General features: G+C 33.1%; 1 protein-coding gene across 8 annotated transcripts in view; it reads left to right on the top strand.

Annotated features, from left to right (window-relative positions):
• Nucleotides 1-242: 242 nt before the first annotated feature.
• The window catches only part of LOC102584788 (VQ motif-containing protein 22-like), an 18,366-nt gene continuing 3,409 nt past the window's right edge, over nucleotides 243-15,199 (top strand). The window contains exons 1-4 of one of the 8 annotated variants that reach the window (XR_001475131.1): nucleotides 292-647; nucleotides 756-816; nucleotides 8,555-8,668; nucleotides 11,236-11,348. The gene's annotated coding sequence lies outside the window, so the exon portion shown is untranslated. The other 7 variants (XR_001475129.1, XR_001475128.1, XR_001475127.1 and 4 more) reach the window with 7 other exon arrangements.

Here is a 15,199-nt window from a genome sequence, read left to right as displayed (position 1 = left end):
CATTTCCACCTTGCCATCCTCATCTTGTCTATCATTGTCGTCACCTTGTCCAGTATATCCTCATTTTGTATCCTATCTCTCCTACTATATCCTCACATCCATCTCAACATTCTTATATTCACAACTTGTATCTTTTGAACGTGCGAGTTCTTGACTAGTCAACACTCCACACGCCTATGTAATATAGTTGTCTAACAAACGCTTTATAAGATTTATCTTTAAGTTTTGATAACAAATATTTTTATCACACAAGACACCATACATGAGCCTTCATTTCATCCATCCATCCCAATACAATATTTAACATCGTCATCAATTTCTCTATTTCCTCATATAATTGACTCAAGATAGTTGCAATTTTCTCTTTATTGGAGATGACTTGAATATTAATATTTATTTTCACATCTGCCTCATAAGTTTATTTCATATACAAATTCTAGGGCGGATCAAATTTGAAAGAAAATCGAGCGTATAAATTTTGATTTATACGTATTATATGCACATTCTATACAACTATAATACATGTTCAATTTTTTATCACTATTGTTACACCAGCACAATTCCGGAGAAAAATCAAGTCTTACCGGAGATTCTACCGGAGAAGAGAACGATACACGGCGTTATTCCTATTTCGTGCAGCTTTAAAGGTGAGATTTTGAACTGATCAGGTACAAGTTTTACAAAATCAATACCAGTTTTTGTTATTTATCACTCTGTAACCTAGATTTTGATATCAAATTCATTGAAATTGCTAGATATGAAGGATTCTATCAACAACCCTAAAAGGGCAATCTTTTGGGTTTTGAACCTTAAAAGGTAATTCTAAGTAGCCCATGCTATTTACATAATACTATTATTGTTATGTAAAATGTATTAAGAGCATTGATTGTATTTTATTAGTTGTTATTGAAGAATTGAGGGAAATTGGGGCTTTTACTATTACCGCGCGTTTGCGACATTTTCCTATCTCAGCTCTATCAATAACCATTTATATAGCCTCCTGGAAAGTGATGAATTGTTTTCTATCAGGGGTTTGAAACCATTGGCAACAGAATTCACAATACTGTTGTTCAAACATTATGCTTTGAGGGTCCATTACTTTGATTTGGGCAGTGGGATAATGACATTGATCTCAATTAGCACCCGAGCATAAGAAATCCTTTTAAGCTTAGTTGTACAATCAGCATCACATATAGGTGTTCGTAGCACACTAGCAATCCTACTTAGGGACTTGGGACCCCAACAATTAAATAGAAGATTGAGGAACGCCACCATAGAGGGATAACTTTCAATACCTCATCCTTAGAATTGAAACTGGCCACCCAAGGTTTAACAACAGGCTTAGTATTGATCATATGAGGGCCAAAACTAAGTATTACATCTCTATTCGCTATTGATTGGAATTCACAACATAATAACCCTCATTGTGATAATTGAGTTTAGCTTTCTGAGTGAATTTACCCTTGCTCTCAAGGAAGCTAGCTACAATTGCTATAGTTGGGGAATCCCAAATAACATATAGTATCATAGCACTTCTCCAAATTATAGATTCACTAGCTACCTACTCTTTGTCCTGTTGTCCTATTTTGACTCTATCCTTAAGCACAGTGGTATGAATTGAATCTATGTTGCTCGGACTTTTCAAAAACGTCAATGAGTGCGTGTCGGATTCTCCAAAAGTAGTGTATTTTTGAAGAATCCGACATAGATGCGGCATCGAAAGTGAAGAGTCCGTGCAACTTAGAATTGAATACAATTTTAGCATAAAAAATATGCAACATGCAAAATTCATATATATGCTAATACTAAAAAAATCATAATAATGGTGCACCATATACCAAATTAGATATTATCATTGTGAAATATATGCAGTTTATGGCTTCGGTCTTATCCTAACCAATTTTTTAGTCAAACTTTTCTTATTAAGAAAATAATTTAACATTTGTTCAGTCTAAAATCCACAAGAGATGGTCATGGAGTAATAACAAATGTCTTTAGCTTACTTATTTCAGTCATCAAGAAATTTTTAAAAACTGAATATTTCAATTTATAGATGTACAAAATTAAAGATTGAAACAGACAACATTTTAATATAGGCTAAGAATTTTGAGATATTTTGACAACATTTAAATATGCATAAGACAACCGATTTAATGGTTAAAATTTTTAAAATATAAATATTTATTGCATATGAAATTGTGAATTTTTTGAGAGAAGGGTAACTTCATATGAAATTTTGATTTTTGTATGATTGTAGTTGTTGCAGCGATTGTAGAAACACATTATTAGTTTCTCCAATTTCGGAATAAATGATATATGGTAGAAGATTGAGGAACGTCACCATAGAGGGATAACTTTCAATACCTTATCCTTAACATTGAAACTGGCCACCCAAGGTTTAACAACATACTTAGTATTGATCATGTGAGGGCGAAAACTAAGTATTACATCTCTATCCGCTATTGATTGGAATTCACAACATAATAACCCTCATTGTGATAATTGACTTTAGCTTTCTGAGTGAATTTACCTTGTTCTCAAGGAATCTAGCTACAATTGCTATAGTTGGGGAATCCCAAATAACATATAGTATCATAGCACTTCTCCAAATTATAGATTCACTAGCTACCTACTCTTTGTCCTGTTGTCCTATTTTGACTCTATCCTTAAGCACAGTGGTATGAATTGAATCTATGTTGCTCGGACTCTTCAAAAACGTCAATGAGTGCATGTCGGATTCTCCAAAAGTAGTGTTTTTTTGAAGAATCTGACATAGATGCGGCATCGAAAGTGAAGAGTCCGTGCAACTTAGAATTGAATACAATTTTAGCATAAAAAATATGCAACATGCAAAATCCATATATATACTAATACTGAAAAAATCATTTTATGCAATATTTGCTAATAAGATTTCGTCAAATATTTTAAAATTATTTCAAGGGTATCATCCATTATAAATATGTGAGAAATATAACAATGACTCAAACAAGAATAAGTTGGAACGCTATTAAATATATTTGTACATTGTATGCAGAAGTAAAATGGTTGTTGCAATTTTTTGAACAATTACATTTAAAGTGCTTAAACAAACAAGAAAATAGTTTGTTATGATTATTTTTTTAATCATGGACCGCACATCTTACGGGCTCTAATACTAACAGTGTTGATAAAAGAAGACGATACATTCAATTAGGTTTAAATTATGACCTTTTCGCCATTAAGCTTTTTAACTCACCAAAAAATAGTGTAACATAAATTTATTTGTAAGATTAGAAGAAGACGACAAAAAATCCAACTAGGTTTAAATTGGACTTTTTTACCTGTTAAACTCGATTCACAAAGGCTATAATATGGCAGAGACTTCATTATAGTTATCGTGTGAATAAGGGAAGACGAAAGATTCAACTACAGGTTTACATTATGACCTTTTTTTGCCGCAAAATAGTGTAACATAAATTTACTTGTAAGATTAGTAGAAGAAGACAAAAAATATAACTAGGTTTAAATTGGACTTTTAACCTGTTAAACTCGATTCACAAAGGCTATAATATGGCAGAGACTTCGTTATAGTTATCGTGTGAATAAGGGAAGACGAAAGATTCAACTATAGGTTTACATTATGACCTTTTTTTGCCGCTAAATTTAACTCGCATAAATATAAGTATAAGATAATTAAATTATATATGTGACCGTTCTTCTTTCATTTTTTGCTAATACTAATTTAAATTATATATGTGGCCGTTCTTCTTTCATTTTTTGCTAATACTAATAGACTTTTGAATACCCTTAGTAATGGGAAGAAGAGAAGATAATGGACATGAAAATTGTGTGAATGAATTAACTTAACCTAAAAGCCCAAACCTTTCTTTTCTTGATAGAGAAACGTGGTTGACAGGCACTAAGAATTGATTCAGAGAAAGACAATTCATTAATTAGGTTTAAATTGTGACCTTTAAATAGTTATACTTAACGTGACAAAACTACTCCCTCTGTCCCAATTTATGTGATGTTGTTTGACTTGACACGGAGTTTAAGAAAGAGAGACTTTTGAAACTTAAGGTCAAAAACAGGTCATGTGTTCCTTTCTGGTTTATACAGATAGACATTAGCTAGAAAAGACCGGATAAACTTAAATATGGATCTCAAGATGATTGAAATTTAACTTAGTTACCATAATGGGTGGAAATATCATCAGAGTACAAATGTATATTTTCATTTAATAAAAAAAATTTGTAACTAATTTCTCTTTTTCTTGAGTACCTTTCATAAAATGAATAAAATTTCTCATTTTCTTTCCCATTATGTGTAAGTGCATTGATTTGACAGTGTTTTGTGTCATTATTTCATATAAATTTTCCTCAAAATCACATTAGAAAATTTTCAATGCGAGTCTGATGAGAGGTTGGCAGGTATCATAGTAACAAAAACTAATTCTACGCAATATTTTAATATATTTCAAACCAACATAAAATTTCTACAAAATATCATTTATTCCAAAATTGGAGAAACTAATAATGTGCTTCTACAATCGCTGCAACAACTACAATCATACAAAAATCACCATTTCTTATGAAGTTACCTTCTCTCAAAATCAATCTTTAATTTTGTACATCCATAAATTGAAATATACAATTTTTATAACTTTCTTGATGACTGAAATGAGTAAGCTAAGACATTTGTTATTACTCTATGACCATCTCTTGTGGATTCTAGATTGAACAAATATTAAATTGTTTTCTTAATAAGAAAAGTTTGACTAAAAAATTGGTTAGGATAAGACCGAAGACATAAACTTCATATATTTCAAAATGATAATATCTAATTTGGTATATGATGCACCATTATTTAGTTTTATGCCATAAGCTAAGACATTTGTTATTACTCTATGACCATCTCTTGTGGATTCTAGATTGAACAAATATTAAATTGTTTTCTTAATAAGAAAAGTTTGACTAAAAAATTGGTTAGGATAAGACCGAAGCCATAAACTGCATATATTTCAAAATGATAATATCTAATTTGGTATATGATGCACCATTAATTAGTTTTATGCCATAATAGTTATGGGTGGCACCTAAATATCTTCTAATTCAAACTATTCAAAGATTTACACAATCTAAATTCCCCCTATAAATAGAAGTCAATTAGACAAAGAAACTCACAACAACAAAGCCATTTGATCTCGAATATCCAAACAAACACATATCTCCTCCTATTCCTCATCTTTTGCCATGCCCAGAACAAAAGTGAAGTTTGCTTTGATCGAAAATAAGACTAAGAGGAAAGCCTCTTACAAGCTAAGATTGAAAGGGTTATTTAAAATGGCTTATGAACTCACCGCACTTTGTGGTGTTGAAATGGCTATAGTCGTCTATAGTCCTTACCAAAACCAACCTGATTTGTTTCCAAATTATGCTAATGCATTCAATACCTTTAAAAGGTTTAGTGAGCTTTCGGTGTTAGATCAATCAAAACACATGATGACGGGAGAAGAGTTCACGAAGCGAAGGATTGTGAAGTTGGAGAAACAATTACATAAGGTAAGGAAAGAAAACAGGGTCAATGAGTGCACAAATAAGATGTATCAAGTGTTGAAGGGAATTGATACTCCCGATGACATGCACCCTTACGATCTCAACGATTTGAGCTTTGTGATAAAACAAAACCTCAAACAGCTACGTGAAGTGATGAAAGCGAAGACTGACGGAGAGGGTTCCACATTGAATACCCATCAACCTATGGTACCTCATGGGACCAGCTCTGAGGAGCCAAGGGCACCTTTGTTGGAAATAATTGGGGCTCCAGTATCAATAGTTCATTCGGTGGCTCCATCGTCGGTTCCTAGTGCGACCAACTTTGAAGGGCTAAGTACTGATCTATTGGTCTCTGTTGTGGATCCAATATCGATGGTTCCTCATGCGGATCCATCGATGGTTCCTTCAGTCGCTCTTGCTCAAATGCCCAAACCATTGTGTAATCTAATGGATCCTTTGAGGACTCCTCAAACGGTTTCTCGTGTAGACCCTTCGAGGTTTTCTCCTCCCCCTTTCTCTCCATTTTCTTTAGAAAATTTCCCTCAAATGGTTGTACAACCGTATCCTCCATTACCTCAAGAAATGGCTTTTAGAAGGGCTCCTGGAATGGCCCCTCCAATGCCTCCAACAACAATGGCTTCTCCCATTCCTTCACCAATAATTACTCCTCCAATGGCTTGCTCGGAACCATCAATGGCTTCTTCACCCGCTTATGTTCAAATGCCCAAACCAATGTGTCATCTGGTGGTTCCTTTAAGGACTCCTCAACCGGTTCCTCTTGTAGACCCTTCGAGGTTTCCTCCTCTTCCTCTCTCTCCGTTTTCTTTAAAAATGTTTCCCCCAATGTTTCTACAATTGTATCCTCCATAACCTTAAGGAATGGTTTTTAGAAGGGCTCATGGAACGCCCCCTCCAATGCATCCAACAAGAATGGCTTCTCCAATACTTTCACCAATAATGGCTCCTCTAATGTCTTGCTTTAGTGTTTCCTCTAATAACACCCTAGATGGACTCTTCAATGAGTATCCCCCAATGAGTGCATCAATCCCAATGAATAACTATCAGAACTACTCCGTTGGCTTTCCACATAGTCCAACATTGTCTGAGATGCTGGCCGGAAATGATGATGATGATGATGATATAATGACTTTAATTAATGATCCATCTTTCAACAATATTAACATTCAAGATCCAAACCACCACAACAATTTATAAGGATCTAGGACTAATGTCTCTTTTAATTAGCATTGTTTTGTAGGTTCGTGTTGTCGTGTGGACTATTCGTGTCCTTTGTTGTTTTCCATGTCTAAATTGTGTTATAGGACTCGTCATATCTCTTTCCATGTGTCCTCATTTGAAGTGTCCATTTGTTGTGTTTCTTTTTCTTTTTCAAAGTTTGTGGTTTTATTCACTTATTTAATCTGTATTCAGTTTTTTTTAATGTTTACTATATACTTATATGTTTATTTGTGCCTTTATTACTACTATTGAAAATGTTATTGTTAGTATGGTTTTAAAAAATGACCTCTTACACTTCAAAAATCTATCAAATCAGTGTACGTATGTGGTAAATCTTCATGCTCAAACTTTCCTGTGTAAACTAATATAACAACAAAAACATACCCAACATAGTTCCACTAAGTGGGAAAGGAGTAAACTTATAACACATCTAAAGTTGAGAATGAATTAAAAAGTAAAGAAGATTATCGTAAAGAACTATTTAAATATCCATGTAATGGAAAAATAAGGTCTAAAATAGTTTCTATTTTAAAAAATCAAGATATAATTAATTATTTGTTTCTTCTTGTAAAGAAATGGATCTTGGGCCTAATCCAAATCCAAAAGCTAGCTCGTAAGAGGAGGATTATTCAACAAATCCAGAAGCTAGCTCTTAAGAGGAGTATTATTCAAGTCTATATTAGGAAACCACCATTTTTTTTTCATCCGATTTGGGACTCCTCAACACCCACCTCATGCCCCAGACCAGATATCTGGCACTTGAGCAATTTAATCTAGGGACCCATCATAGGTAAACAACAATTAGGATGGGTCCTGCTCTAATACCATGTAAAGAAATGGATCTTGGGTCTAACTTAACCTCAGAAGCTAGCTCTTGAGGGAAGATTGCCCAAGTTTATAAAAGGAGACCACCCATCCGTTTTTCATCCGATTTGGGACTCTTCAACACCCGTCTCACGCCCAGGACTAGACATCCGATTATCTGTAGTATCTATGATTAGTTTCATTCAATATATTTATCGGGCTGGTACTAACACTAGTTTTACAAAAACAATAATAATTACTACGTTCCAGTCTCAAATAAGTGGGGAGTCGTCTATATGAATCTTCACTTCTTCATTTAAGCTCATTTGTATCCTCATCATATAAAATAAACTAAAATAAAATAGAAGTAAAAAATAAGTTGGATAGCAATAGCAATTCTCTAACAAGTTTTTTGTAGCCGATTTTTTGCCTTTAAGAACACCCTACTCACTTCCTCATCCTCTGGATTTTCTTGTATCAACATTTCACAATCTTGGATAGCTGCTTTCCATCTTCCCAACTGCATATATCAACTAAAACTTTATGATATATACCTTGTTAAATAAGTATGATCACATCATCTAAAATGTTAAGCGGTTAGAGAGGGCACACTTTTATTTACTTAACTAATTATGTCTTTAACAAATGTGGTCGAATTACCTTGATATTGCAGTCAGCTCTCCGCAATCTAGCCTTTGTATAGGAAGGACGCAGTACAAGAGCTGCAGTGCAATCTTCCAAAGCTTTTTCGAATTGTCCTAGCTTGAATCGACATGCTGCTCTGTTAAACAGTAGAATAGAATTGTATGGCTCTTGTCCTAGTCCTTCAGTGTACTCAAAAGAAGCCTCTGAGAATTTATTTTCTCTGAACAACTCGTTACCTTTTAACCGAGATGATGCCAACCCTTCAATTCTCCTTAGAATTGTGATAATTACTTCATTGCTTTGATCCAATTTTGTTGCTTCTTGAGCTGCAGCTGTAGCCTCCTCAAACCAGCCAACTGTTGCATAGGCCTCAGCTCGAGTGATCAACAAATAAACTGTTTTTACTGAACCAAAAAGGCAAGCACATAGCTCGGTTTTTATATGAGGTACTTTCTGAATTGTAGTGTATGCTTCCTCATGTCTATGCAACTTTATTAGTGCTTCAGCCCTCATGGCAAAGATCTTCATTTGAAATCAAGTAAAAGGAAAAAAGTAAGAATCTTTAAACATCTAATTTCTTTATTAGACTTTGTACATTAGGGATGGACTTTACGCCTCATTTTTCCCCCATTAAGATTAAGACGTGTGAATCTATATGCACATCTAAATGATTAAGATGTTGTCTTTAGATTTGAACATGGAAGGATTAACATCGTTTGTTTTTCAACATTTGAATGAACATAATGTAATTTTTTGTAAACATAATAAATAAACAATAAATCAATTAGATATTTTTTTTAAAAATAATTTAATATAATAAAATCATTATCTGATTTAAAAAATGAAATATTCATGTTAGCTAATGATGGTGGGGATGGGTTGTAGTGATGGTGGTAACGGTCTGTGGTGGTTGTGATGTTGGCGATAATATGTTCACTAAATATTTATGTACGCTTTTGTTCTAGTCCTTTAGTGACTAGGAATGGTGGTGGTGATAGTTATTATGGTGGAGGTGGTTGGTGTTGTAGTGACTGTCGTGATGGTGGTGATTGGTAGTGGTGGTTGTGATGGTGAAGTTGGCGGTGCTGATGATGGCGGCTAAAGAATGTTTTGGTGGTAGTTAACGGCGGTGCTAGTTGTTATGGTTGATTATAAGGATTGACCATAGTGATGGTAGTGGCTGTTAGTTGTGGTGGAGTTAGCGGCAACAATGGCAGCGGTGGTGGTGGTTGTGGTAGTTGGTGGGTGTGCTAGTTGTGATGGTGGAGTTGGTTGGTAGTAGGAGTTAGTCGCAATGGTGGTAGTGGTGGTGGAGGAGATGACAGTGGTGGTGGGATATATATAATTATAGTAATGGAGGTGATAGGTGTGGTAGTGGCTGGCAATAGTGGTGATGGTGATGACAGAGGTGGTTGGTAGTTGATGACGATAATGGTAGTTTACAATGGTGGTGGTGGTTGTGATGGCAAAGGCGGTTAGTGATAGTGAAGACTTTGTTCAAGATCTCAATGATTAAGACCTATACAAACCAATTAGGTGCTTAAATCTTAATGAAAACAAATACACTTTATGGCCTAATGTCTGAACCATTTACATTCAGACCTCCACCAAGTACAAACGAATGAGGCTTAGTTGTAGTGAAACCTGTGGAGCTGAATCTACTCCTAAGGTGATAGAATTTTGTGTTTCCTTTAGCAATGCATTGTAATCTCTCAGCTTCTGTGCTTCTGTGCATTTTAAGAGCTGTCTCTTAATATCATGAGCCTCTGCAATGTCCTTCTTGTCAACTTTTCGCCCTGATTGTTTGTAATGATCTATCGCTTTCTCTGCATCTCCCAGCCTGTCGAAATGATAAAAAAATTCGACTGCATTAACCAAATTTAGACAAAATCATCTAAAGAAAAATAATTGACGATTCAAAATGATGAACCTGACGTATAGTCTTGCAAGACGATAATGTGCATTGTGATACGAAGGGTATAGCCGGATGGCCTCTATACATGCAACAACTGCCTCAATCACGTGGCCTAAACTCATCAAAGCTGCAGCCTTGTTGCTATAATAACTAGCATTTCTTGGATCAATTGCAATTGCTTGATTGTACAAATCCAATGCCTCCTCAAGTTTCCCCTGTCTGTACTGTTCATTGCCTAAGGACTTTAGCACATCAGGGTCCAGTTTATTTGCAGAACTGCGAAACGAACTCCCTGGTTGATGGCTTTTTACAGTACTACTAGTTTGCCTTGCTATGTTCCCGATCAAGATTTTGCCTTTCTTCTGGATAGCCTTTTTGTCACTTGAGGAATTTTGGTTTCCCCGCAGCTTCAAGTTTCCCAAGTGGCTTAGTAGTATAACATTGCCTGTTGAACTATGATTCAACGTTCCATTCGCCTTGGATTTCCGATGACTAAAGATTGTCATGCTCAATTCACTTGAGGTGAATGTTGGTTCTCTTCTAAGCTTTTGTGTGTATGCCAAGTTCACAACTTGTGACACTTTGTTCTTACTAGAAATCGAATTCTTCAGACAAGAGCTGGTGTGACATCTTCTTGAATTCTTGACAACATTGGTGTCACTGGACTTGGTTGTAATGTTGATTTTTGTGTTAGTATTTCTTCTTGGAAAAAAAACACCTATTAGACCACAACCTAATCCATTTAGTACTGAATTATCTGCAATTTTTGACATGGTTGATTGACCACTTTTTCTAGTATTTTCCATTTCAATAGTTTCTTAACAGAGGTTTTCATGAAAATAGAAGCTAATTACTGATCTCAAATTCTCAACTGATCACTGAAAAGATATAAAATAGGAGAGACTATATATAATATATAGAAGAAGGGTCAACTGACAAAAATCAAATATATAAAAACAAAGAAATCAAGATATTTCCTTAATGATAGGCCTGATTTTTATTATTATTGTTATTTTTTTTTCTCCATATAATATGAGTGAATATATTCTATAGAGTGGGTGTATTTTCTTTGATATTATACGTGCTCGGATTTTACAGATAGGTATTTTTAACATGATGTGATATTATTTATTTCGAGCTAAGGGCACATATGTTTGGTTTCTCAAAAGCCACACTATTGAGAGTATTGATAGTATTCATGAGTATGCGTACTGCAGGGTCCATTCAGGGGTGACACTCTTAACATGATTTTCTCCCTATCCAGAGCTTGAACTCGAGACCTTTGATTAAGGGTGGAGTAGTCCCACCACTGTACCACAACCTATGTTGGTTCAACATGTATTACTATTTGTTGTTGCACTTGTTTTGTATTTTACTGATTTATTTTTCTTACAATCCTGCATTTGTTACATTGGGTATAGACATAATTTTAGAACATATGGCTCTTTATTAAGCTTTTCAAATTGAATTTCATAAAACTAGGCCTGCATGTTTGTTTGTAGGAAATGCTTTTCTTCTGCATGGTCTGCCGTCTTGTCTCATCAAGCCAACTACAAAAAATTCATTATTTTGCGATAAAATAAGGAAAAGATAATTCTAATATGCAATTTACATTAGTTGAATGACCATATGAGCAATCGACTCTTACTTTTAAGGTTGTACTTAAGTACATAGTCTGCATTTATAAAATAGTTGAAAACATAGCCATAACACAAATTTCATAAATCATAACAGTTTATAATAATGTTTGTATGCAACTTGAATAATCAGTTTTTTGAGCTTATAAAAGGCGCAATGACCTGAGAGACCTTTGTACTTGGCTCTGTTTGTAAGTTGAACCATTGTACTTATGACTTTACCAAATGGACCCTTAAACTCATTCAAACACAATATTTTAAACCCCTTTCCTATCTAATGTGTGTGTGTAATACACTCTTTTTACACATAAAATACCACGTCATTTTTTAATGACACGCCATTATTATTATTTTTCCAATGACACATTAGAAATCAAATTTCAAAAATAAATATTACTAAAATATAAAAAGTGCAATTTTCTCTCTCTTTCGCCCTTCCTACTTCATCTTCTTCATTCCCATCCACCCTTATGCCTCACCCCAAAAATAAAAAAACCATCATTTTCATCTTTCTTCATATTTCACACTCACAAGTTTTCTCAATCATGTTTATAGATTGTAATTAGCTCTTGCACATGCTTTAGGTTCTATTTATTTTGATTTGATAAAAAAAGTCAAGAAAACTTCAAGTTGGGAAAAATGTATTTATGAGCAAATTCAAGCAATAGATCTTAAATTTATGAAAATGGTGAATGATATGTTTTCTTGCAAAAGCTTTTTTAATTTTATATTTGATGAAAGAAGATTTTGAATTTTTTTTTAAAAATTATTATTATTATTATTATTATTATTAGGCTCGAAATAATTAATTTATATTGGGGCGGGTCAAACTTATAATTTTGATAATTTTTAAAATAAAAATATTACATTCACTTGCTTTAAAACGCGTGTGGTCTCATATTTGTCCAACTCAACCATTTTAATGTCACATAAGCTCGGTCAATGGTTAGAGGGGTTTAGAAAATAGAGTTTCATCGAGTTTAAGAGTTCATTTGGCAAAGTGATGAGTAAAATGGTACAACTGACAAACGGAACCAAGTATAGAGGCCTCCCAGGTCATTCTGCCCTTATAAAAACATCAACTACTTTACCCAAGTTGTTAAATTGGTCATTAACATATTACAAGTACGTTTTTTTTCCCACTAATACGGTTCGATCAAGCATAATTTGTAGAACCAATTCTTCTTCATATTTAGGAAAAGTAAGTTTAAATTCTAAATATTCTTTGCAAAAGAAATTGTCAAATACAACTCCAACTCTAACATAAAAAAATCCAAATGAAGTAAAAAAAAATGATTTTCATGACCAAACACCCTCAATATTATTTGAAGTTTTGATTTGCACGTGGGACAAACAAGGTAAAAAGTTCAAAATCACTCGTCTCCAATGTAATTCATGTAAATCACCCCCTAAAAGTCGATATATGTGAAAATCAATCCCATTTTTCTGTACATTGAAAGATGAAAAGTTGAAAACCGATAAAGGGCCTAATCCAAAGGCCCATAATCACACTTGCATTTCCCTTAAGACACAAACTAGCTAGAATATGATAATATTTCACTCCTCATATCAAAATTATAAAAAAAAGAAGTTTTTTCCAAATTCATGCCGAAGATACATTTGAGACCTTCCTTCTAGATAGAAACTACATGTAAGATTAAGAGCTTTGTGTGTCCTACAAGAAATGATAAAAAAATTCATGTTTCAGCGTGCATTATATCAATAGGTCCCATTATTAATTATAATAATTGAGAAATTTACCATAATTTATACCTCGCAAAGCTAAAAACGCTACACTATGAAATAGAGGGAGTATCTCTTACAACTAGTTAAGCTAATTGTGACCACTTTTACGTGGTACATGTGCTTTGGCTTATTCTCTCCTTTTTATTGAGTTAGAAGTTTTGATGGTCACTCAAATTTGGATAATTAATTATCATAATTATTTAATTTTATTTTTCTTTTAAAAATCACTTAATTTTATCAAATTTGCTTCCGTGATCATTAATTCTAGAAAAATAATTTTCGGTACTTATTTAATGACGTGACAATTAAAAATTCTTAGATAAAAAAAGGTATAAAAGCTTAAATACATTTCTTATATAGTGAACTTATTAAAAAGTTAATTTACAAGCTCTCCCGGCTTATTTTAGTTTTAAAATCTCAAGTGGATGATAAGTCGAGTTAAGAATTTGGTCAAGTTTATGATAAATTGGGTCCTAAATAAATTTAAATATTAATTTTAATTTTTAAGATTTTTTTTTTCTAAAAATTTGGAGTTGTCACGTCATTAGATAGGTACTGAAAATTTTATTTATAGGAATAATGGCCATGAAAACTAAATTGGTTGAGTGACTTTTGGAAGAAGAAACAAAACAGAGGGAATATAATGGCTAATTATCTGAAGTTGAGTGATCATCTCCTTTTTATTTGATCCCTCTTAGACTTAATATGGAGTTTGAGAAAGCAAGTGAGAATTTTCAAATCTTGTGATCTTAATAACGATTTATAATGTATCAAAATATGTTTTGAATCTTGTAATATTAAATATGTCACATGAGATATTGAATTAAAGAGTTAATATAGAAAGTGACATTTAAAAAAAAAAAAAGTAAGATTAAGAAACATAAATTAAAACAAAGAGGGTTATCTTACTATCATATATATATTCATTAGTTTCAATTAATGTATTTTCTTTTATTGATTTTTTTTAGAAAAAAGTCACAGTGTTTTCAAAAACGTTTTTGAGCGAGTCTCGGGGAGGGGCGTATCAAAAACGCTTTGGGGCGTAAATTAAAGATGTAGATCCATAAGGCGTAAGTTTTAAAATTTGAGGCGTGGCCTCGAGCATAAAAACGTAAGTCCTGGGTATAAAAAAAGTAGACCCGGCGTTTTTAATTTTTTTTAAATCTTTTTTGCTTTAAATCATATTTTTTATTATTGGTGTAATGATATTTCTCAAATAGTAATTATAATACTTTTTTTCTTCATTATTGATTATTAATACTTATCTCAAATAAATATAATTTCTATATATTATAGGTTATATTTATAAAAAATTATTTGTAAAATCATTGAAAGGTTTACTTTTGCTTATTTTATTAGTAACGAAACTATAAAATTGAATATATATATAAGACTACGACTCCCCGTGTCTCGGAGCTTACACCTCACCTCACACCCCGCCTTTTAAAACACTGGAGTCACATTTATATATATCAAATAATTTTTAGTTTTAAAATCCACATTTTTCCCTAAAGGATAACTTTATACAAAAATGACACGGGTTGATTAAAATTACTCAAAGATATTTTTAATATGGTATGCACATATTTTTCTTCCATTCATGTTTCCATGACACTTTTCTTGTTTTCATTTTTTCTCATTTTCACACTTACCCTTAAAGCTTCCTTCCAATGGAGACC

This window comes from Solanum tuberosum, unplaced genomic scaffold (assembly GCF_000226075.1).
Source record: "Solanum tuberosum cultivar DM 1-3 516 R44 unplaced genomic scaffold, SolTub_3.0 scf00314, whole genome shotgun sequence".
Lineage (NCBI taxonomy): Eukaryota > Viridiplantae > Streptophyta > Magnoliopsida > Solanales > Solanaceae > Solanum > Solanum tuberosum.
Note: the sequence above shows the minus strand (reverse complement) of the source record. Positions and strands in the feature narration are given on the sequence as shown.